The sequence below is a fragment of the Sminthopsis crassicaudata genome, chromosome 1 (genome assembly GCF_048593235.1).
Source record: "Sminthopsis crassicaudata isolate SCR6 chromosome 1, ASM4859323v1, whole genome shotgun sequence".
Taxonomy (NCBI): Eukaryota; Metazoa; Chordata; class Mammalia; order Dasyuromorphia; family Dasyuridae; genus Sminthopsis; species Sminthopsis crassicaudata.
In genome coordinates, this window is record NC_133617.1 from 20,006,565 (window position 1) to 20,031,604 (window position 25,040).

General features: G+C 38.7%; 1 long non-coding RNA gene across 1 annotated transcript; it reads right to left on the bottom strand.

Moving 5' to 3' along the window:
- Window positions 1–7,523: 7,523 nt before the first annotated feature.
- On the bottom strand, window positions 7,524–10,080 carry LOC141551750 (uncharacterized). Its single transcript, XR_012484951.1, has 3 exons — window positions 10,030–10,080; window positions 9,621–9,783; window positions 7,524–7,826 (listed from the first exon to the last, which is right to left on the bottom strand). It is a non-coding gene; the product is annotated as an uncharacterized LOC141551750 (long non-coding RNA).
- Between the last annotated feature and the right edge of the window lie 14,960 nt (window positions 10,081–25,040).

Here is a 25,040-nt window from a genome sequence, read left to right on the forward strand (position 1 = left end):
CTCTCTTCTTTATTTGTTCGAGGGGAGATTTAAAAATATTATTTTATTTTCCCTCAGTTACATGTCCAAAAAAATTTTAGCATTCATTTTTACAGGATTTTGAATCCCAATTTTTTTCTCCTTCCCTCCTTTCTTCCCCTCCCCTCTTCTGAAGATAGTAGACAGTTTGATATAGTTTACATATGGGCTATTATGTAAAACATATTTCCATATTAGTCGCAGTTGTGAAAGAAGAAACACATCAAAAGGGAGCCATGAGAAAGAATGAAATCAGTGAAAAAATTGTTTCAATCTGCATTCCAAGTCCATCATTCTTTATCTGGTTATGGATAGCATTTTCCTTTGTGAGTCCTTTGTACTTGGGTCCTTGTGTTGCTGAGCAGAGCTGAGTCAATCAGAGTTGATCATCACACAAAGTTACTGATTGTCTCTCTCCTTTAAATCTTATTGCACACACAACCTGAATGCAGGTAACTAAGTGCTGGAACTCTGTCTTCCCAGAAATCAGCTGGAGTCAGGATCACCAAAAATCTTTATTCTTGGTCTTTTGGGGTCGCTGTCAGGGGATTAAATCTAGCAATCTCCACACCACCTTCCTCTCTCCCCACCACCAGAGAATGTCTCAATTTCCTCCTCCTACTCTACCCACACACGTCACTTCCCCCTCTTTGTCCCACCAATCAAGTCAGCACAGAACAGCTGGGGAGGGTCAACCTTCAAACATGTTAATAGAGAATTGTCCAATTGGCAGTTAGTCTCACGTGCTCCATTATCCAAGTGCATTTGCTCAGTACTAGCCCTTTACAACTAAGAGGTAAAATGAATAGAGAGTAGGGCCTGGAATCAGGAAGACCTGATTTCAAACACAGCCTCAGACACTAGCTAATTGTGTGACTGTAGGCAAGTCATTTAGACTCTATTTATTTCAGTTTTCTCAGCTATATAATGGGAATAATAAATGGGAATAACTATTTCCCTGTGTTGTTATGAGGATCAAATTAGATAATATTTGTAAAGCACTTAACACAATATCTGGCACATAGTAGGTGCTATATAAATATGCAACTTAATTATTCTTTAGCATAGATTTGTTCAGGGATATGCTGGATGCGGAGTTAATTATAACATTTTCAGAAATTAGCAAATACTGCACATCTGGACTTGACTTATTATTTTGTTGGTTGTTTAGATTTAAGAAAGTGATGGCGAAAGGATGACCCCCTCTTTCCTCATCCTTGCATCTGTCATTTCAATTTGAAGTCAGATCTTCCTCATTGGATCTGTCGATGGCTGGTGGACATTACCTCAGAGTATCACATATCATAGGATCATAGATTTAGAGCTAGAAGGGAGCTCATTAGTTCAAATTCTTCATTTTACAGGTGAGAAAACTGAGGTCCAAAGAAGTCAATTGACTTTTCCTGATTCTAAGTTCTGGGGGAAGGCTTGAATTTACACTTCAGCTCCGGTGCTCTATACTATATCATCCATGATCAGCATTTACTTTATGGAAGGAATTAATTCAGTTCAACCTTACTCTACTTCAGAATATAACCATGACCCAGGAAGAAGTTGGATCATGGTAAGTTTATAGCAGACAACCCTCTGGAGGTTTGTCTTGGGGGAGAAAGGATTCTTCTTCTCTCTCTATTCTCCCATTGGATGTTTTCTGTATGTTCACCAGCATTTCTTCCTCAACTCCATGTTGTAGATTCCATGACTTCCTTTAAGGCTTGTATCATCTTCTATGTCAGTGGTTCTTGGAGTGAGGTCCAGAGAATCCTAGAGAATCTCTTTCAGAGACTTTTCAAATTCAAAAGTAGTTTTTATTTCTAATATGGTAAATGCCTATAAGTATAACCTACATAAACAAAAACTCTTTGGACACATCCTCAATAATTTATAATAGTATAAGGGAATACTGAGAACAAAAGCTTGAGAAACACTGTTCGAAGTGAAGCCTTTTTTTGATTTTCTTCAGTACTCACGCTCCCTCTTAATCACTTTATATTTCATTGTTTTCTTCATATATTCTCTGTTGATTTATTGTCTCTTCTCGTGAACTTGTGGAAAGTAGAGACTGTTTGCTTCATTGTTTATAGAGTACAATGTCTGGGATGCAGTAGGCAGTTAATAAATGCTTACTGGTCGGTGAATTGATTAACAAGAGTAGTGTACTCTTCATTCTAAGAGGAACACCGATGAGGCTCATGAAACAAGAAGCATAGAATTGGACTGATTTTTTTTAAAGTAAAATAAAACAAATTTCTCTTTGCTTGTGGAATAACAAGGAATCAGTAACCCCTCCCCAGCGCCCACCCGAAAAACACTTGTAGATAGTTTTGCTTGCATTAACACGGGCATAAGAAAGGACCGTCACCCTGGCTTCCAAAGAAATATTGGAAAGCAAGGGCCAGACCCATCTTCGTTAGGATGGTTCCCCTGAGGAAACATGTGGGCAAAGCAAGAAGAACAGATGCAGTCATTTGGTTCAGAAGGTCCAGAAGTGAGCTGGGCAGCAGCTGTCCAGTGTCCTCCCCATCATGATGCTGGAGAGACATCTGGTCATGGATATTGTTAACCCTGATTATCAGAAAGAGGGAAAGAGGGAGGGAGGACAGAATAAAACAAAATGTGGATTAAAGCATGAAAGCAAGAGGATTGGGAAAGATTAAAGAGATGGGCAGGGGGATGATCTCTGGGAAAGATTTTCCTTTCCAGAATTCTGATTCTTCCTTCTACCACACACACACACACACACACACACACACACACACACACACTCACACACACACACACACGCATACATATACACACACAAAAAAGACCAACACACATACAAAGACACATATACACACAAACACACAATCCAATAATTTCTAATACATGTATAAATTCTGCTATTCTGTTTATTCATTTCCCTCCCTCCACTCCAATTCTTATCCCACCTTCAGGGCAAATCCATGAAACCCAGAATCTCAAGCTTCACCAGGTCCCAGGAGAATGACATACTTTGGAAAGAAGATTCAGGTGGGGAGGAAGATCTTTTTGTTTCTCTTGTAGTTTTATCATCCTTATAATGGTTGTTCTTTAGTTAAACTAGATGGTCCTTTCCACTTCTATCCCCTGACTCTTGTATCTAGGTATCAACTTGGTGGTGAGTTCCCTCAGTGACTTCCTGCCATATAACAAAATGGACCAAGCTCAAGTTCAGATATATTCCCCTCAAAAAGCAGTATGGGTTAAAAGTGACATAAACCAAGAGAAGTATCCCACAGGGACCAAAAGAAGAGTCCCAGAGGGACCAAGAAGTAGTTTGGAAGGTAGCTCTAGTGAAGAACTACAGGATCAGACCACTCTGCTGACCATCATAGACTTTCTCCAAGGCCTTGGGTTTCTGCCCAAATCAAAGCACTTAATCAGCCTATTTCCTCACCCCAGGTGATCGTCACTTTTAATGTTCAGAGATGATTAGGTTACTATCCATGTACTTAGCCAGGATTGCAAAGGCAGAGAGTTATTTCTTGTCAGTGTCTGGATTCGGGTCATTCTGGCTTGAAGGGACCAATAAAATGTAAAGTCTTTGAAGACAGGCAGTATAGTATTTTTTTTTTATCTTCTTATTCCTGGGATTTAGTACATAGTAGGTACTTCATATGTGGATTTGGTTTTCTTTCTTTTTTAGGTTGAATTTTATCATATCTAATGAATTGATCTAAATCGAGGATCTAAGTTGAATAAATCAATCAAATTTACCCCATCCCATTTAAATAAGTGTCAAAATAGCAAGTCCACATATCTTAATGAGATGAGAACTCTATTGAATAGATGAATCTTAGGCTTTAGACTCTGTGTGTGTGTGTGTGTGTGTGTGTATTCTGAGGAGAGAGGGTTCTTGATCAGCTGGAATGATGTTGCATAGGAAATGTTCAGGTTATCTGAGGAAATTTGCTGACAACCTATGAGTAGTCTACAAAAAAAAAAAAAAAAAAAAAAGCAAGTTGTACCCAGGAGATTCAAGCAAGTAGAGAAAGTGTTCCCTCTACATCCCTCTGAAAGAATGGATTGGTAGGGCTAGACAAGGGTGTTGGGCCTCAGTCTTGCATTTGGTTGCAATTACTCCCACCCCACCCCCAACTTCCCTCCTCCCCTTCCCATGTTAGCTGGGGGAAGGGGGCGGATCTAGGACCTTGCAAGCTTTGAAGGACCTGAAGGATTTGGATTTCCCATCTTCTCAACAAGGTTCTCACAGCATTTCTACATTAGCTTACAGTAATATCTATCTTTGAAGCTAAGGACAGATTGGATGCAGAATCAGGGCTCCCAAGGATCCCAGCACAAAAGCTATATAGGAGGGTCTCCATTCAAAGAATTTCCATGAGGTTCGAGTTATCTTTTTGCCATGTGGGCTTTAAGCATAGACTGACTTTCCCCTGGATTCTCCCCTGGGAGAGGGCATCCCTAGTTTGGAGAGGGGAGCAATGTGGGAGAGATGTTTGGTGCAAACTATTACCCTTTCTAAAAGCGAATCGGATCTTCTACACTGACCAGTAATCATAGGTAAGCATCTGTTACTGAGGCCTGGCTCAATGAGAGTTGGGAGAATTGCCTTAAGAGTATATTGTGTTATTCAGTAAAGAAGAAAATCAGCTACGCCCAGAGAGAGAACTATGGGAAATGAGTGTGGACCCCAACATAGCATTTCCATTCTTTCTGTTATTGTTAGCTTGCATTTTTGTTTTCCTTCTCTTTTTTTGCCTTCTTTCTAGATCCGATTTTTCTTGTGCAACAAGATAACTGTATAAATATGTATGCATATATTGGATTTAACATATACTTTATCATATTTAACATATCCTGGATTGCCTGCCATCTAGGGGAGGGGGGGAGGGGAAGGAGGGGAAAAGTTGGAACAGAAGGTTTTGCAAGGGTCACTGTTGAAAAATTACCCGTGCAGATGTTCTGTCAATAAAAAGCTATAATAAAAAATAGTATCTTGTATTCCACATGAGCCATAGAATGTCAGAGTTGGGAGGGCCCTTGGAACAAGGAATGTTATTGCTGAGAGGGACCTTAGAACAGAGATGTTCAGAAGTGGGAGGGACCTTAGAACAAGGAATGTTAGAGCTGGGAAGGGCCTTAGAACAGTCAGAATTGGGAAGGAGCTTATAATTGACTCTATAGTGGGGGAAAAAGAATATAGATACTATCATACCTCCATTCAGACTCAGAAGTGAAAGGAGCCTTGAAGCCATTAAGTCTGGACACATGGCTCTCTCCATGACCTTTCCCAGGTCACCAAAACAAGCCCAGTCCCTTAGTTTTCGTTCTGGTGCCCAGAGCCAGGATGTGATCTGCTCAGGATCATCCAGATTCAGTTAGAGAATTGAGGCAGCCCTTGGGCTTCTGACTTCAGTTTCTATCCATTCTATCTTTTCTAATCTCTTGCCGAGCTATGCTTTGTTGGAGCCGTGCCAGAGGTCCTGGATATTTGGGAAAAGTCCTGAGTTCTAGATCTTTTAAAAAAATTCTCCTACAATTTGAATTCTGATCCTTGACAAAGGGCGTCAGTCAAAATGCAAAAGCTACAAATAACATGGTCCAGTGGTTGGTCAGAGCACCTAGGCTCAAGTCCTTCCTCTGATGCTCATTACCTAAATGACTGGCCAAGTCCTTTCCTGCTTCTGTTCCCTTCTCTGGAGGAACTTGGAATTCATGGCTTCTAGAGTCCTTTCCAGGCCAGGATCTGCAGTTTACAATTTGGCAGAGGAATCCCTTCCAACCCACAAACCAGAGGATGATGGGGGTGAACAGAATCTGCTCTTCTTTGAACCCCTAAGAGTTCAAGGACCTTCACTGAAGCGCCTGGATCTTGCCAGAAAAAGGAAAATTGATTAGATTTTGCCAATAGGGAAAATGCTGTCCTGAGAGATCAGTCTAATTCAAATGCTGTTTTTGCCTTCTCATTTTATCTCTAAAACACTCCTATAAAGGGCTGAAACAGCATCCCCAGGCTTTTATAGGGGGCAGAGTAGGCAGCCTACTGACAGGGGATTGGATCAGGGTGTGAGGGGTATGAGGCTTCATGGGGAGCTTTCAATGGGAAGCTGATCAAACAAAAGCAAGAGAGAAACTGAAAACAGTTTGCTGGAAGAGAAATTTAATCTTAGGGCCTCTTAATTCAATTCATCAAACATTATTTGGGCTCTTACTGTGTGCTGAGCACTAGGGTCATTGAGTTGTTTTTTAGTCCCATCTTTCTGATCACATTTGGGATCTTCTTGGGATATTCAAGTGATTTATTTTGTTCTGTAGCTCATTTTACAAATGTGGAAACTGAGGCAGACAGGGTTAAATTACTTACAGAGGGTCACCCAGCTACTAAGCATCTGAGGTCATATTTGAATTCAAAAGTCTTCCTACTTCAGCCCCCACCCCATCCCTTGCACTATGGCACCACCTAGATGGACAGGTACTGGGGCTACAAAGACAAAAATGAAAAACCCTTCAAAGAGCTGATATTCTACCAAGAAGAAACAAGAGCTACACTTAATTAGTTGAATAATCCTGTTTGCCTCAGTTTCCTCATTTGGAAAATGAGCTACAGAACAAAATAAATCACTTGACTATCTCAAGGGTCCAACTCTTTGTAATCGCTGTGGGACATCAAGAAAACTTTTGGTAAGAGATGCTGCTTGAGCTGAGCCTTGAAAGAATTCTGAGACAGAGGGGATGATAAAGTGCATTCTGGGCAGGGGACACAAACCAGTACAGTCAGCATAGGGAAGCAAGATGGATGGTCTCATGTAGAGATCTTCAAGTAGACCAGGGGTCTTGAAGTCTATCATATGGTGTAGGACAGAGAACACCAATAGTCAGAGGACTTGAATTTGAATCCATGTACTTCTCTGGGACTCAATTCTTTTCCCTTATAACTGTAATCCATAGTAGGGACATCATACTTCAGTGAACAGGGAATTGAATTTGAAAGGAAAGGAAAGACCTGGATTCAAGCGCCAGTTCTGGTGCTCACAATCTGGGAGATCCTTTCTCTTTTCTGGTGGGCTAAAGTCTCCTCCGGTTACCAATTCCACAAGTTCCCATTATCTAAGATATAATAATAATAATAATAATAATAATAATAATAATAATAATAATAAATAACAATAATAATCAACAGCATTTAGAAATTGCTTTAAGGTTCACAAAATGATTTACAGCTAGTATACATTTGACACTCACAAAAACCCTGGGAGATAGATGCTGTTATTATTCCCACTTTACAGAAGAGCAAACTGAAACAGGCAGCAGATAAGTGCTTTCCAGAGATCACAGACTGAGTAAAGGGATTGAATTTGAAATGAAAGGAAAGACCTGGATTCAAGCGCCAGTTCTGGTGCTCACAATCTGGGAGATCCTTTCTCTTTTCTGGTGGGCTAAAGTCTCCTCTGGTTACCAATTCCACAAGTTCCCATTATCTAAGATATAATAATAATAATAATAATAATAATAATAATAATCAACAGCATTTAGAAATTGCTTTAAGGTTCACAAAATGATTTACAGCTAGTATACATCTAACACTCACAAAAACCCTGGGAGATAGATACTGTTATTATTCCCACTTTACAGAAGAGCAAACTGAGACAGGCAGCAGATAAGTGCTTTCCAGAGATCACATACTGAGTAAAGGGATTGAATTTGAAATGAAAGGAAAGACCTGGTTATTCAAGCTCCAGTTCTGGTGCTCACAATCTGGGAGATCCTTTCTTTTTTCTGGTGGGCTAAAGTCTCCTCCAGTTATCAATTCCACAAGTTCCCATTATCTAAGATATAATAATAATAATAATAACAACAATAATAATAATAAACATTTAGATATTGCTTTAAGGTTAACAAAATGCTTTCTAGATAGTATACATTTGATATTCACAACAATCCTGAGAGATAGATGCTGTTATTATTCCCACTTTACAGAAGAACAAACTGAGACAGGCAGCAGACAAGTCCTTTCCAGAGATCACATAATGAGTGTCTGTTGCAGGATTGTAACTTAGAATTTACTAACTCCAGATCTCACTCCCATCTATTTAAAAAACTAATTAGGACATATAACTTATCTATATATTATCTATCTAATGCTTTTACACAAAGTATGTGACATAATTAATTTTTAAAATTAACCTCTTTTGAAAAGAAATTTGACCTAAATGGTTCAATAAAAGGAATGGACTTAACTGAGAAAATGGGATGCAAGATGGAGGAAAAAATGTGGAGGTATTTCTTCATGTTATGAGAATTGCACAGCCTATTTCACATACTTATTTATTAGGAAATTGCTTTACAAACCTGAAAAATTATGCAAATGTGAGCTAGCTTTGCTCTCATCATGATTAATGTTATTGTTATTTGTTTGTGGGTGGTGCTCAGAGTTCTGGAGATAACTCCAAAGGTCAGCAGTGCTTATAGCATTCAGTCAAAAGGCAAGCAAGATGGCAGAGGCCAGAACAAAAGTAGTCAAGGGAACTACAAGTTCTTAGACTGAAGAAAATTGGGATAGAGGTAAAGGGAAACATTAGAGGTGGGAGGGATGGCCAAGAGGAAGACTGATTAACTCTGATCCTCAGTGGACAGAACCAGCATTAACAAAGAGAAGTTGTAGAGAAGCAGATTCCAGCTTGATCTGAGGGAAAGCTTCCTTATATTGAGATCTGTCCCAAAGTAAAAGGGACATCCTGGAGATGGAAGTGGACTCTCTATCACTGGGAGACCTCAAGGGAAGGTCACATGACCCTTTCTAAGTTATCCTGGAGAAAGGATTCCTTTTCAGGTACAGGCTGATGACCTAGCTCCTGGGGTCTCCTTTGACTTCCATATTCTGTTAATTTGTTCATGGTTAGGTAATTTCCACATAATTCTTTTCCTCTCCCCTTCCCTCTTCTCATTCATCTCTTCTTTCCTTATTCCTTCCTTTTCCTCCTTATTCTCCTTTCTTCCTCTCTCCCCTCTTCTCCTTCGCTTTCTTCTCTACTTCCCTCCTATTTCTTCTTCTCCCATCTCTTCTCTTCCCTACTTTCCTCTTCTCTCTTCTTTTCCCCTCCACTTTCTTCTACTCTTTTTCTTCCTTTCCCCCTCTTTTCCCCCTTTCTCTCTTTCTCCTCTTTTTCCTTTCCTTCCCCTTCTCTCCCTTCCCCTCCTATCTATCCTCTCCATTCCCTTTTTCTCTCTTTTCTTCCCCTTTCCTCCCTTTCCTTCCCCCTTTCCTTCTCTTTTTCCTTTCCTTCCCCTTCTCTCCCTTCTGTTCCTGTCTTCTCCACTCCCTTTTTCCCTCCTTTTTCCCCCTTTCCTCAACTTCCTTTTCCTCTCCCCTTCCCTCTCCTTTTCTCCCTACCCTTGCTGGCTTTCTTGTTCTGTTCTTTTCTTCTTTTTAATGCAGTGCTCACTCTCTGCATCAAACAAAATAGACACTAGTGGCTGGGTCCCCACTTAGGTCTTGATCCTTCTTAAGAATTCCAGTTTTCAGCAGCTCCCTTTCCCAGCTCCAGTATTCACAATATTGTTATTGAATTATGATAATATATGACCCAAGACTGCAAAGCCACCCCACCCCCACCAATTACATTTATCCCAGGCAACTCTCCAGAGAACCCATTTTGCTGCTGTCGGCAAAGTCTTGGGTGACCTCTTCATGTCCCTCCACTCAAAAGGAAAAGTTGGGGGCCTGTCCCAGTCACTCATTGCAGTAGTTGCTTGGAAAAGGTCTCTGTGCCCTGTCATTGGAACCTACACAGAGAGACAGAATGGGAACTTTCATGTCACAAGTTTAGCAACAAAGGCTAAAGGGAAAAGGAATTCTTGGGAAAGGAATAGAAGAAAGGACTGGCCTCATATCAGAAGGAAGCCATCAGGCAGACTGCCGTGGACTTGATAACTTTCTGGCTTTGGATCCCTGGACACACATACACACACACACACACACACACACACACACACACACACATACTATAAAGGGACTAAGCCTTTCCTTACCCCTGCAGTACGCAGTAAACAGCATAGACCTTCCTTCTTCCAGGGCTCAGTGACAGGCAGAGGGACCTGGCGGGGGGAGGGAGAGGGAACCCTACGTCAAACCTTTGCTCCTCAAAGAAAAGGCATGACCTTCATCTCAGCCCTGGGAGTCATGTGGGGCTCCCAGAATAAATCACAGGGTCAGAACTGAAGACCCTGGAGCATCTCACATATCATCAGCAGTCTGATCATGTCTGGGCTCTGCCTTAGACAATGATCCAGGATGAAAGGAAACTAAGGAGAGGTGGGAGGAGCCCTGTGTCACCAGATTGAGCTCTACTGCCAGAGACTTGGGCATCATCTCACAAATTTGATCATTTGACAGATGAAGAAATTGAGACCCAGAGAAATGGGAAGTGACTCAATAATCCCTAAACAAATTAGATTATAGAGAATAGGATTGGAAATCTAAAACTCAAAGGGATCTTAGAGATTATTGAATACTGGTTCTTAACCTTTTCTGTGTCATGGACTCCCCTACCCCCTCCTTTGGCAGACTGATGAATCCTTTGGTTGCTTTTTCAGAATTATGTTTGTATATGCATTAAATAAAATACACAGAACTACAAAAGAACCAATCACATTGAAATACAGTAATCAAAAGTAATTTTCTCTATTTTTATATTATCTATAGTTATTTTATTTTATTATTTTATTGCAGATTTTTTATTTTCAAAACATATGCAAGGATAATTTTTCAACATTGACCCTTGCAAAACCTTGTGTTCCAAATTCCCCTCCTTCCTCCCACCCCCTCCTCTGGATGACAAGTAATCCAATATATGATAAACATGGTAAATATATATGTAAATCCAATATAGGCATACATATTTATACAATTTTCTTGCTGCACAAGAAAAATCAGATCAAAAAGGAAAATAATCAGAAAGAAAATAAAATTCAAGAAAACAACAAAAGAAATGAAAATGCTATGTTGTGATCCACCCTTAGTCCCCACAGTTTTCTTTCTGGGTATGGACGGTTTTCATCATCATAAGATCATTGGAACTGTCCTGAATCATCTCATTGTGGAGAAGAACCATGTCCGTCAAGATTGATCAACATATATCTCGCTGTTGCTGTGTAAAATGATCTCTTAATTCTGCTCATTTAACTTAGCATTAGTTCATATAAGTCTCTCCAGGCCTCTCTGAATCATCCTGCTGGTCCTTTCTTACAGAATAATAATATTCCATAACATTCATATACCATAACTTATTCAGCCATTCTCCAACTGATGGGCATCCACACAGTTTCTAGTTTCTTGCAACTACATAAAGGGCTGCCACAAACATTTTTGCACATGTGAGTCCTTTTCCCTTCTTTAAGATCTCTTTGGGATATAAACTCAATAGAGACACTGCTGGATCAAAGGGTATACACAGTTTGATAACTTTTTGAGCATAATTCTAAATTGCTCTCCAGAATGGTTGGTTTCCAATTTGGGAGTCTACCTGTCTGATGACTACTGCTTTATAATATACTTTTAGGTCTGGCACAGCTATGCCATCTTTATTGACATTTTTTTTCATTAAGTACCTTGAAATTCTTGACCTTTTGTTCTTCCAAATGAACTTTGTTATTATTTTTTCTAGCTCTGTAAAATAATTTCTTGTGAGTTTGATTGGCATGGCACTAAATAAGTAGATTAATTTAGGTAGTGTTGTCATTTTTATTATATTCGCTCAGCCTACCCATAAGCACTTGATATTTTTCCAATTGATTACATCTGACTTTATTTATGTGGAAAGTGTTTTGTAGTTGTATTCATATAGTTCCTGACTTTGCCTTGACAGGTAGACTCTTAAATATTTTATACTATTGACAATTATTTTAAATGGAATTTCTCTTTGTATCTCCTGTTGCTGGACTTTGTTGGTAATATATAAAAATGCTAAAGATTTATGTGGATTTATTTTGTTTTCTGCAACTTTGTTAAAGTTGTGAATTGTTTCTGGTAGTTTTTTAGTTGATTCTCTAGGGTTCTTTAAGTATACCATTATATCATCTACAAAGAGTGATAATTTGGTTTCCTCATTACCTACTCTAATTCCTTTAATCTCTTTTTCTTCTCTTATTGCTAAAGCTAACATTTCTAATACAATATTGAATAGTAATCTGATAGTGATCAGATAACTGATCTTATCTGAATAAGATCAGTTTCACCCCTGATCTTATTGGGAATGGTTCCAATTTATCCCCATTATGTATAATGCTTGTTGATGTTTAAGTAAATATTACTGATCATTTTAAGGAAAACTCCATTTATTACTATACTCTCTAGTGTTTTTAATAGGAATGGGTGTTGGATTTTATCAAATGCTTTTTTCTGCATCTACTGAGATAATCATATGATTTTTGTTAGTTTGGTTATTGATATAGTCAATTATGCTAATAGTTTTACTAATATTAAACCAGCCCTGCATTCCTGGTATAAATCCTACTTGGTCATGATGTATTATCCTAGGGATGACTTTCTGTAATCTTTTGCTAATAGTTTATTTAAGATTTTTGCATCAATATTCATTGGGGGAAATCGGTCTATAAGTTTCTGTTTTCACCCTACTTCATTTAGGTATCAGCACCATATCTGTGTCATAAAAGGAATTTTGTAGGAGCCCTTCTTTCCCTAATTTTTTTCAAATAGCTTGTGTACTATGGGAATTAATTGTTCTTTAAATGTTTGGTAGAATTCACATGTAAATCCATCTGACCCTAGAGATTTTTTTCTTAGGGAGCTGATTAATAGTTTGTTCTATTTCTTTTTCTAAAACGTGACTATTTAAGTACTTTATTTATCAAAAATAATTTTAAAACAAGTTCAAGAATTCCAGGCTATTAGAACATCACAATCTAGTCCAACCTTTCTCATTTTATAGAGGATGAATCTGATGTCCAGAGAAAGTAATCTGCCAGGGGTCAAACTGTAACGAGCTGTCGTCTCCAGAAGCTGCCGGATCACTCTCTGGGAAGAGATCTGCTGTGTCTTCTACTCAAATCTCTCCGACAGATTCTTCTTCCTGTATCGAACCGTTGTCTCCAGGCAGTTGCTGCCAACTCTTGTCCAGAGAAGCGACCTCCCTTCCCGCAGAGAGCCCCGTCAAGCCTGATGCAATGCAGAGTCTTTCTCTTGAATCCTGGCTCTGAATCTCCTCCAGCTCTTATCCTTCTCCAGGCCGATCTGCTCTCTGGGCCCAGTGCTGTCTCTTTTATCCTCCCAGAGAATGGGCGTGGGATAATGCAAGGGCTTCTGGGAAGAACCACCCCAGCCAATGAGCTTGCCCCCTCTATCAAGTCAACCTGAGTTCTCACCTTGTAATTGTCCAGAAAACCTGAATTCTCACCTTGTCACTATCCAGACAACCCGAGTTCTCACCTAGTAATCCCAACATCTCCCCCTTTCTTTTGATTTAGAACATAGGACAGTCATGATCTTGAAACATAAATCCATCAATATGGGAAGTATTACACATAATTACATAAATTACATAAGCACATAGTAACATAGTAACATAATACATGCTAGTATATGACATAATCATAAATTGAAAATTTATAAATGTCCATAAGTCCATTGTCCATTAGTCTCATCTTGGGTAAGGAAGTCCAATGATTCTTGCTCTTTCGGTGTAAGATGTTTCTTAGATCTTCTCCTTTATTTTGAGGTCTTTCTCTTTTTCTGTCTCTCTCTGATGGACAAGGCGAATATGACTCGTTGGCACCCATCTGATTCCTTCTCCTGCTGAAGAAATACAAGTAAACCCTCTCCCCCAGGCAGTTAACCTATCTAATTTCCTTCTATTTACCACTTTCTAAATCTCTTCTCATCATCTGACAATTACATTGGAGTTGTTTGCACTGGACACAGCCCTGTTGGTTTAAAAGGCCTGTATTCTCCCCAAGTGTAATCCATTTTTGCAATCTGATTGCCTTTTGACTGACTTATCAGGTAATCCCTTTTCTGCCATGTGATTGCTTTTCTGCTGGTTGATCAAATCAGAGTCCTGACCTTCTAAAGGCTCTTTGGGTGTAACATCAGCTGCCATCATGCCCCAAGTCTTTTTTGCCTGGGGCCCTGGACCTGGGCCCCTCATCCCATTTCCCTGAATTAGTTTACACTCTGATGCCCAATGGAGTCCTCTGTTGCATTTTGGACATGGGGTTTTAGGTCTTCTCTCACCCTGTCTTCTCACTGTATCTCCATACCTACACTGAGCTCTTAGATGCCCAATTTTTCCACATTGAAAACATCGCCGAGTTTCTCTAGAAGTCCCTTGCCAGGAGGGACCCTGTCTTTCCATGTTCATCATCATCCGGGTGTAAAAAGCATTTGTTCCCACTGTAGCACAGTGTCTTATGATCTCCTCTAAAGGAGCATCTTTGTCTAATCCCCATATAATTCTTTTGCAAATCTCGTTGGCATTTTCCTTAGCCAGATGTCTGGTCATTATTTCTGTAGCTGCATTTTCTCCAATAGTTCTTTTGACAGCAGTTTGCAAACGTCCCACAAAATCTGCAAAAGGTTCATTGGGACCTTGCTGTATTTTAGTGAAAGCCTCTCCGCGATCTTTCTGTCCAGGGAGGACACCCCAAGCTTTTATTGCAGCCTTAGCAATTTGTTCATATATTGTCATGGTATAATCAGTCTGTTCTGAATTCTCTCCATACCGACCTTCACCAGCCAAGTGCTCAAAAGTGAATTGTGTGTTAACTCCTATTTCCAAATTGCATCTGACTTGAATTTTACATAATTCATGAAATTCCGCAAGCCATAATAAATTTTCTCCAGGTTCCAGACATGTCCTTGCTATGGATTTCCAATCATTCGGGGTTAGGACTTCATAAGACAAACCATCTAGTAACATTTTGACATAAGCTGATGTAGCCCCATAAAGGGTACAACCTTTTTTCAAATCCTTAATTTTATTCAAATCTAAAGGTGCATATCTTCTCCTTTTTTTACCTACAGAGTCAATCTCTTCAATCACAGGATATGCATATATAAAATCACTTATATCCTGTCCTTCTCTCTTAGCTTTAACCAATGCTTTTTCTAATCTTGTCATAGGCTTAGGCTGCTTCACAGGCAATTCTGTTTGTGTTTCTGCCTCTTCCCCTCTTTCTTCCTCCATCTCTGAAGGTGGGGTTGATGTGGGCCTGTCAATAATCTGTTCTCTAGGCAGGGTTGAAGCTTCTTCAAGAGAATCATACCATAATTCCTCATTTAAATCCTCTTGCTCTAGGGAAAGATCTTGATCTTTCCTTTTTTCCTCACACTTCCTCCTCTGTTCATTTTTAGAACTTTTCCTTCTCCTACAACTTGCTTGATAGTTTAAGGCTAATTAAACTATGTTGTAGATATAAAATACTTCTGCAGAAATTGAACGAGGCCCATTTTTTGCTTGAAATTCTTTCATTTCATATCCCACTAGCTTCCATTTATCTACATCTATCTTTTCTTCCTCTAAGAACCAAGGGGATGTGCGTCTTAATGCAGCCAAGAGTTTAGCAATCTGTACCCAGGTTACAAGTAAACTCTGCTCCTCAATTATCTTGATTATACTCTCTATAGTACCACTCCTGAATGGGGGTGGAGCTGAGGTTGCTTCTGGGGCTGGGGTTGAGTCGGCTGAGGTCCAGGGATTGAATTTAGCTAACATCTGCCCCATTTCAGCTATAAGAGATTCCTGGTTTAGCCCTTAACAAGTTAAGTTCCTTATTTATCTATTAGCACGCTCACTTAATCTTTAACAAAGTTTCCTCGTTACTCACGGTTCTGGGTCAGAGAGACTGAGATCTAGATCGGAAGCTTTTCCACTGGAATCAGGATCGTGTCTGTCCCTGTTCGGGCGCCAAATGTAACGAGCTGTCGTCTCCAGAAGCTGCCGGATCACTCTCTGGGAAGAGATCTGCTGTGTCTTCTACTCAAATCTCTCCGACAGATTCTTCTTCCTGTATCGAACCGTTGTCTCCGGTCTGTAGCAGAGTTGGGATTCAATTCCTTAAATAAAATGATATATGCATTTATAATGTTCTTGGTTAGGTTTTCTTGGGGTCTTTCAGCAGTCTTCATTTCAGTAATCACCATAAGAGTAGCCAAGGGTTAAAATCCAAATCCTTTATTATCTCTTTCAAAGTCTTGTCTCCTTCCTGGGGCTTCAGCTAGCTTTCTTAAAGGCCTTCTAGAGACTTGGTTTCAGTGAAGAAGCTAAGGAGGACAGCCCTTCCACCAAGGTGTTATGAGATGGGATGAATGAATCTGAGTCCAAGGGTTTGTGCTTCAGTCTCCAGTCTGCTTGTCTTCCCTAGCTCTCTCTCTGAGCCTCTCTGTCCCCTCAGGAGAGCCACCAGAAGCCTGATTGAAGATGGAAAATGAATCTCTCTCCTTGGCTTTGAGAGCTTGGCTTATATGCTCTACATTGAGTATAAGCCAATCATTATATTACTAGGAAATCATTATTTGTTGTAAAATTAAATCAATCATACTGAACCTAGAACACTATTAATCACCATGCTAAACTAGATAACCATTGTCTCATCAATTCCACTTAGTTAGTATCTTGTAAGAATCCTTGTTTCAAGTTCAGAGTTCTAGCCCACAATATTCATTCATTCATTCATTCATTCATTTGCTCCTTAAGCTTTCATTAAAGGCTCATTAGAGATGCCACATGATATAGCAGAGTTTGGGACTTGATGTCAGGAAAACCAGAGTTCAACTCTCCCACTCTGATACTTATTGGTGCTATATGACCATAGACAATTCTAAACTCTCTGAACCTCCATTTCTTCATCTGTAAAAAAAAAAAAGAGAGAGAGAGATTGAACTACATGAATTATAAGGTGCCTTCCAGCTCTCAAAGTCTATGATTCTCTTAAGAGTTATGATAAAACAAAAACTAGGGTTTTCATGAGATCCCAGAAGAAAAATTGTTAGGAACAAGGTTTCATGACTTATCCTTCAAAAGAATCACAAAGCTAGCAAGGAATTAAGAGCTAAACTTCAAATTCAGTTTGTGAAATTGAAGGGTTAGAATGGAACCTCAAAATTAATCCATATCCCCCCCAAAAATATTCCCCTGACAACTGAAACACAAAACTGAAGAGTACACCCAAAAGTTCATATGAACTATTTGTGTCTGACTTGTGGCTGATCATTCCAAACTCATATCAGTCTAATCAGCCACAGTCAGAGACTGTAACTCAATTCTAACATAATAATGTTATTTTGGTCCTCTTCAAAAATGAAAAACAGCAACATCATCAGAAGTCTTTGCTCAAAGACTTTGCAGCAGCCAAATAGCGCCATAGTGTAAAGAGGTCTGTGCCTAGGATCAGGAAGCTAGGAATTCACATCCAACATTTACCTGCTCTGTGATCTTGGGCAGGTCACTTAATCCATCTGTCTTGATTTTCTTAACCATAAAATGGGAATAATAACAGCATGCATCTCACAAAATTATTTTGAGAAATTTATGAGATAATACTTGTACTTAGCATAGTGCTTAGCACACAGTAGGTGCTATATAAGTATTTCTCTTCCAGAAGAAGAAATCCACCACTTCCTCAGAAAACCCACCCAACTTTGGAGCATCTCTCATTATTAGGCAGTTTCTTATTGCATCAGACCTTTATTTTAGGATTTGAATACGTGTCCTCTGAATCTAAATCAATAACCTATTTTATTTTTTTAATAAGCAAGCATCTATTAGCCTAGGTTTTATTGTTAGGGGCCAAGCAGAAAAAAAATCTCCTTCTCTCTTCCACAGATACTTAAATATGATCTTCCAAAGTTCTCTTCTTAGAGGAATTAATTCTTTCAACCAATATCCATATGATGTTTTGCTCATAGTCCATCCCCATCCTGCTGACCTTCCTCTAGACATGTCTACCTCACCAATGTCATTCCAATGATGTTCAAAACTGAGCTTGAAAATCCAGAAGGGTTCTGACTGAGACTGACTGTTGGCCAAAGACTATTGCTTCCTTGTCCCTGGAAATTTTTCTCAGGATGTAGTCCTAGATGTTTGAGCTACTACACCACAACCACACTTTATAAAGAGCTTACAGTCAACATAGACTCCCAGGTCCTTTTCTAACAAACCACTAAGTCTATTTTCTACTTGTACTTACATTTTATTTTTAAATCTAAGTGTGAGGTTTTACCTTTATCCCAATTAAAGTTCTACTGATTATATCTAGTGTAGAGGGCTACAGACAGTGGGGGAATTCTGGGTGAGGTATAAGACCCTCCAGCCCAGCCAGGGAACTTATTGGCAGTATCTGGTTTGACTATCCATCACCCCTGGGGCATCTTGACTTTTTTTTTTCATCTTGACATTTTTGAGAAGTCAGGGGGCATGACAACCTGTGTTGCAATTAAAGCAGAGTTATATTAAGTGGCAAAGAGACATTTACACACAATAGCAAGTTGTTTATGTGGTCCCACATGTGCAGTATGTAGTTAGCACATGTGCAATGTATTATAGTTATGTAAGGGTATTAGAGTATATTAGACTGAGGGAATTTGAAATAAACTAACTCCATGTTTGACCATCCATGTGACCATTCTGTTTCTTCATTTCTCTCCTATGATCAAGGACTTGAGCAAGTACCAAGATCTTACAGTGAGCTAGTCTTGACATTACAATGCTTCTATTCTGCCAATAATGTTTTAGATCCTGATTCTCTTATCCAAAGTTTTAGCTTTGTATCATCCACAAATTCAATGAGCATGCTGTCCAAATTACAGATAAGGTGGCCTGACAGATAGAATCTTGATTTAGAGTCATGAAGTTCTGCCTTACGGTGCTGTTAACACACTGACCCATGCACACCCCTTCCTCCCCACTCCCTGTGCCAGCAAATCTGTATTATATTTTAACGTATATATGAATATATGATAAATATTTTTCCTGGGAAAAAAAAAGTTCTGTCTTAGACACTTGCTAGCTATGTTAACTTGGACAAATTGCTTATACTTTCTCTATCTCAGTTTATTTGACTGAAAAATGGAGATTATACTAGTACCTAACTCATGGAATTGTTGTAATGATAAAATTAAAATGCATAAAGTGCTTTGCGAAACATAAAATGCTATCAATTATTATTGTTGAGGATAGATAGGTGGTATGGTGGATAGAGCACTGAACTTGGAATCAGGAAAACATCTTGCCTCAGACACTAGCTATGTGATCCTGGGTATGTCATTTAACTCTGTTTGCCTCAGTTTCCTTATCTGTAAAATGAGCTTGAGAAGAAAATGTTAAATCACTCCTTCCCTCCTTCCAAACTGACACCATAGCATTCATGACTATTCTTTGGGATATGGCTATTGAACCCTTTTCCAAACTATCAAACTTCTCTATCATTTACATGAGACTTTTAACAGATTTTATCAAAAAACATGCTAAATCCTAAGCAAACTATTTCCACCAATTTAAGAATCCTGTTGAAAAAGGAAATGATGTTCTTGGTAAAGACATGACATCTCATTGCAAAAATAATTTTCTTTTCTAGATGTTCATGAACCATTTTTTAAAATCCATTTTAGAATTTTGCCAGAAATGATTAGTTGGAGAGTCTATTTTTTTCTCTCTCTCTTTTTTTTTTAAAAGCTAGGGCAATATTTGTCCTTCTCTGGTCCTTCATCATGTCTCCAATTTCCTGCAATCATTCAAATATCATATACAAAGGCTTAGCAAACAATCTACTAGTTTTTTCAGTATCTGGGAATATAGTGTCTGATCTTGGTGAATTGAATACACTAAGGGCAGTTATGTGGTCTCTTCCTATCTCATGTATGAATTCTCTCTTAGCATCTATCATCTCTCTCAGGCCAAAGGTAAACAGAAGCAAAATAAAAATTAAGCAGAACTCCTGCCTGCTCTCTTTTGTCAAGTTTCCATCTTCCCATCCATCTTGAGCAGCAATCTTGTACTTTATCAGATCTTTTTTTCTTTCCCCTATAGCTATCAAAAAAGAAATCTTTAGCTGCACTTCTCTAGCCTCAGTTTATTCTGTATTTTAGTACTCAGGAGTATATATCTTCAAGGATACACTTCTTTTACCTGTCCTGACTTCCATTTTTGATGCATATCTTCTTAAAAATCTAAGTTGATTACAGAGATAGTATCTACATCAGTCTCTTCAGATAGATTCTCATTCCTCCTCCAAGATGATACAGTGAATAGGGCATTGCTGGAAAATTTTAGTTAAAATCCCAGCTTTGACACTTACAACCTGTGTGACTCTGGCCAAGTCAATTAATTACTTTAAGCTTTAGTTTTCTCAGCCAGGTGGTACAGTGGATAAAGCACTAGACCTGAAACTGAGAAGATGTGAGTTCAACTCCCACTTCTGCCATTTATTAAGATATTTCTTACAACTATATCTCTCCATCCTTCTTTGTTGGCAATTCTCTTAACTCTGTCTGCCTCATTTGCCTCATCTGTAAAATGGGGACTATAATAACACATACTCCCAAGATAAATTTTTAAGCAGTTAGCAGATTATCTGGTATATGTTGGATCATATGTAAAGGCTATTTTTACCTAGAATACTAAGAACAAACTCCCTGAAGCAAACAGACCAGCCATAGACACAAAGGAACCAAAAGCCATAGGAGAAGGTCTACAGAGAGGCAGCTAGGTGTCATAGTGAATAGAGCATCAACCCCAGAGTCAGGGAGGGCCTGAATTCAAATCCAACTTCAGACAGTACTGGGCAAGTCATTTAACACTTTTTTAAAAATCTAGAGGTGATAAGAGTTATCCCCAAGGATTAGGTCTTTTGCCATAGAAGATCAAAGTCTCTTTAGACATCATTAGGTCAAAAATTAAAGCTACAGAGTTGATTATAGAAAGTGGAAGAAGGGGCAGAGAGATGTGCTAACTTACCCAAGTAGAAGTAGATTCTATGAATTCACAACTCTAAGTTTATCATTTTCTCCTCTGAATCATATAACTTCCATGTTAATTATCACCACTTGACAGATGAGTAAATTAAGGTTCAGAGAGAGTCCTGAACTTCTAGAGAGAAATCACCATAAAATTCTAATCCAATCCATTTTACAGATTATGAAAATAAGGTCAAGAGAAGTTGCCCAAGGTCACACAGACCATGTCAGAGATAGAATTTGAACTCAGAACCTCTATCTCTAAGATTTATTTACTTTTCTACTCAGATAGATCTGCATTGGTTTCCTTAGGATATTTCTTACAATTATATTTCTCCATCCTTCTTTGTTGGCAATAATCAAGATATAAGTTTTAACTGAAACCTTGAGTGAAATCAGTAGCAATAGAATAAGCTCCCACCTGCTACATAATTTGTCTCAGGCATGTAAACATTTCACTTCTGCTCTGGGTATCCTTGGGGCTACAAGAATTACACCTCCCCGTGCCAAGACATGGTGTAAACTGGGCGCCCATGCTATGCTTATCTCAGTGTTGACTTTGATGAATAAATGGAAAGATTACACGGTTTATGTAAACGAAAGTCATGGCATTCCCTGGTAACATCTTCCCCAGAAGATTAGCAAATTGAACACACAGGCACAGATTGACTGAAATGTTCCCATCTGAATACACAATATAAATGCTTTCTGTCTCACGACCTGGCATGTGTTAAGAATAAAAATAAAAATAAAGTCTCCAACAAATTTCCTGCAATTTTTTAGTTTTCAAAGACTCCATATTTATGGAATTTTTACTGTTGAGCAATTTCATTCACATTCAATTCTTCTTAACCCCATTTGGGGTTTTCTTAGAAAAGATGCAGGAGTGGTTTACTACTTCCTTCTCTAGCTCATTTACACGGATGAGGAAGCTGAGGCAGAGTGAAATGATTTGCCCAGGAACACACAGCTGGCAAGTAGAATAGTGATGCTTAAAAAAAAAAATAGTGATGCTTAAAACCAAAAAATTTAATTGTGACAGCCTTTTGGAAGGAAGAAGGGGAAAGTCCAAGTTCTATTCCCTGTAGATGGGGAAAGCAGCCTAGAGTCTCATAGATTTAGGGAATTAAGACTTTTTCCTCTGTTGTAATTTCAGAGTATTTGGATTAGGGGAGTAGGATTTTGGGGAGACACAAAAAGAAGTTTTGAAAAAGAGATAATTCCTTGAGAACTGGGACTTTGATTTTTCTTTGTCCTTCTATCTATCTCTCAAGTGTTAGTTATAATGTCTGGCATATAGTAGGCAGCTGATTAATGTTTAACATCATATTTCTTTATCTGAGTGTATATTATACCCCTCATACAAATGTGAGCTCATTGAGATTTGTTCCATTTTTGCCCTTGTATGCCCAGTGCCCAGCACAGTACCTGGCATAGAACTGGTATTTTATAAATACTTAACTATTGATTGATTGATGAATGTACCCTTGAGGGTAGGAGCTATTTAATTTTTTATCTTTGTCTAAATGAGTGTCATACATAGGTGCTTAATTTCTGACACACATCAATTGATTGACTTATTGATGACTTGAATCAAACTCAAAAGAACACATTTAGGTCATCCGTAAAACCAGGACAAGTCCATCGGCCTGGAAGGTCAGTCCTTGAAACATTGTCAGCAGAATGAGTCAGATTTGGGATTTTGGTGATGTGGTTTTTAAGCATCTACATTAGGATGCAAACAAATACCTTCCTCCAGGCTCCCTTCTTTCTCCATTTCCCCACCAATCCAGAGCTCAAATAAAACCCATCCTAATCTCTGATGTACCATATTTCAAAATGGGCAAGGATCTCCTCTCTGCATTTTCTGATGATACCTCCAACAGAGGAGGCTTATCAGCCATCCAACAAGCAATATTTTTCTCTTCTTTTCAACCGAAGTTGGAGAAATGAGGTCCTACATGTTAGCAGGCCCGAATTGTGTTCAAATGAAGATTTGGCCTTTAAGAAATATATTTTATTCATGTCCCTAATACATGGCATCTCAGCATTCCCATCTTCCCCTTGTACGTAGCACTTAGATCCATCTGAGGAGAGACTGCATGATAAATATTTTACTCTCAGAGAGCATTCCTGTAACACTTGGATGGTGTGGAGTTATTTGAAAGCTGGTTCTCACCCCATGATTAGGAGACAGTTAGAAGAAAAATGTTATATTGACCCCAGAGAGGCTCTGCAAAGTTTGCATGCAATTCAAAATGAATTCCTGGCACTATTTGGAATATTCTGGCAGTGGTCAGAGCTGTAATAGGTCTGGACACTGGGGCTCTTCCCTAGGGCAATGACATTTAGAGAGTGCACAAATTTAACACATGAAGTCCTTTAGAAGCAGAGGAGCCATTTTAGTTAACTAACTGTCCGTCTATTCCACATAGATGAGTTTCTCTTAAATAATTCTTGTATTATTTTCACATCATGAGTTATAAAACTGACTTGATGATGCATTTATGGTCGTGCTGCTTAGGGGAGGAAAATAATTACCCCAGGTAATAGAATTGATAATAATAACTCTGGTAAAGGTATATGAGAAACAAAAGAGTTAGGTTGAAGGTCTTTCCCTCTGATGCTTTCGTGTTATTTGACCCTAAACAAGTTCTCTCGTCTCTTTGTATCTCTATCCTTAAAAAAGAGACAATAATGCTAGAATTATTACTGCATGGGGCTATAAGGAGGTTTACCTTGTAAATCTTAAGGTACCATTTCATATGTAACCTACATCATTCTAGATTGGAAACAATGTGGACTGAGAGTCGGAGGACTTGGCACTTAATAAATGTTTATAGCTTGATTGACTTATTAATAAATTAAATTCAATTGAGTTTCCTTCATCTCAGTTTCCTTCTCTGTTATTTGAGGGGGATGAACTAGCTCAGATGTGTAATGGGTAAGTGTTTGATGAAATAAATAAAAATACAATAAAACATAGATAATGTTAACTCATAATTTTCTAAGTCAATATGCATCTCACAGAGATCCTACTTATATTTGACTTTGATGCTATGGAACAAGATAAAGTCTATGATCCCTTTCAGCTCTAAGTCTCTATCACTCGGGTTAGAACTTCTACTAAGCCGGTGACCTTAGTCAAGTGACTCCATCCAACAGTGCCTCAATTCTCTCATTTGTTATATGTTGGCAATAACAGCTTTAGCACTTTTTACCCAGACTGTTGAAAGGATCCAAGGAAATCATGGGTGTAAAAAGCTTTGCAAACCATTAAATACCATATAAATGCCAGCTTCCATTATCAGCAGAACCCAAATCATAGGATTATAGTCTTTAGAGCTGGATCTTGGTTTGTACCATTCCCAATTCTTGGAATATCTTTCCTCAGCCAAAAATCTGGGAATGATCTCAAAGTTCATTTTGCCTGACCCCCTGATTTCAAAAGGATTAAAAGAGAACTCAGAGATATACATGAGCCTTGATCCTTGGTTGAAAGGAATAGAGACTAGACCCATCAATTCTTTGAAGTAGGGAATTCCCATAAGAGGAAGTTTATTCCACTAATACAGGTCAGCACCTTCTTTGAGATTTCTTAGAGCATTTCCTAGGGATACTAGAGGTTAAAAGACATGGTCGATAATTATTTCTAAGGTGGAACTCTGACCCAAATCTTCTTGGGATAAAGGATAATTCCAGACCCGACATCTTAAGACGAAACTTGATAAGCTAGATAGTTTCCAGATAAAGGCAACCAGACCACTAAAGAGCCCCAAAACCATGTCATTTGATGATTTACTAAAGGAGACTGGGAGAAGAAAAGATGTGAAGTGAAATATAGACCATGATATCTGCCTTCAGGGAGGCAGGTAGGTGGTTCAGTGGATAAAACATGAGACTTAGGATCAGGAAGACCTGAGTTCAAATCCTACCTTTCAGACACTTACTGATTGTGTGATTTTGAGCAAGTTACTTAACCTTAGTCGGTTTCAGGGTCCAATCTGTTAAATGGAACTAATTATAGCACCAACTTTTCAGGAATGCTATGACGATCAAATGAGGTAATATACAT